This window comes from Gavialis gangeticus, unplaced genomic scaffold (assembly GCF_001723915.1).
Source record: "Gavialis gangeticus isolate Ggan-Ray unplaced genomic scaffold, GavGan_comp1, whole genome shotgun sequence".
Lineage (NCBI taxonomy): Eukaryota > Metazoa > Chordata > Crocodylia > Gavialidae > Gavialis > Gavialis gangeticus.
In genome coordinates this window covers 41565689-41566126 of record NW_017729029.1, presented here as the reverse complement: position 1 = coordinate 41566126, position 438 = coordinate 41565689, and positions in this window count along the sequence as shown.

The following is a 438-nucleotide window of genomic DNA, read 5'->3' as shown; positions in this document are numbered from 1 at the left end:
GAGCAGCTGGCGGGCGGCGGCACGTGGGGCCGTTGCAGGGAGCGGGGGTCGCCCACACCCGGGCAGGACGTTTCACAACAGAAGAGCCGGAGCCGCCTCGCACTGCGTCAGGCCGTGGGTCCCTCTTGCCCCGGCTCCTGTGTCACAGCTGCCGCAACGGGGAGTGAGCGCGCCACAGCCCGGGTTTCTTCCGCTGCCCCTCTCGCCGCCAGCCTCCGCCATTCGAGGTCTGGGAGGTTGTAGGTCGCTGGCTGCGCCCCTCGCCACCACGTGCAATAGCTACCGATGCCCCTTTCTTCCAAGAATCAGGTAGAATTTAATGAGCCATGAAGTCAAGTGACTCCCTCAGGCAGCCTGACTAGAAATGCTGCCGCCACTGCCAGGCAGTTGGTTTTAAACTTTGGGTGGAGCAGGAATCAAAGGGACGTGCAAGGGCAC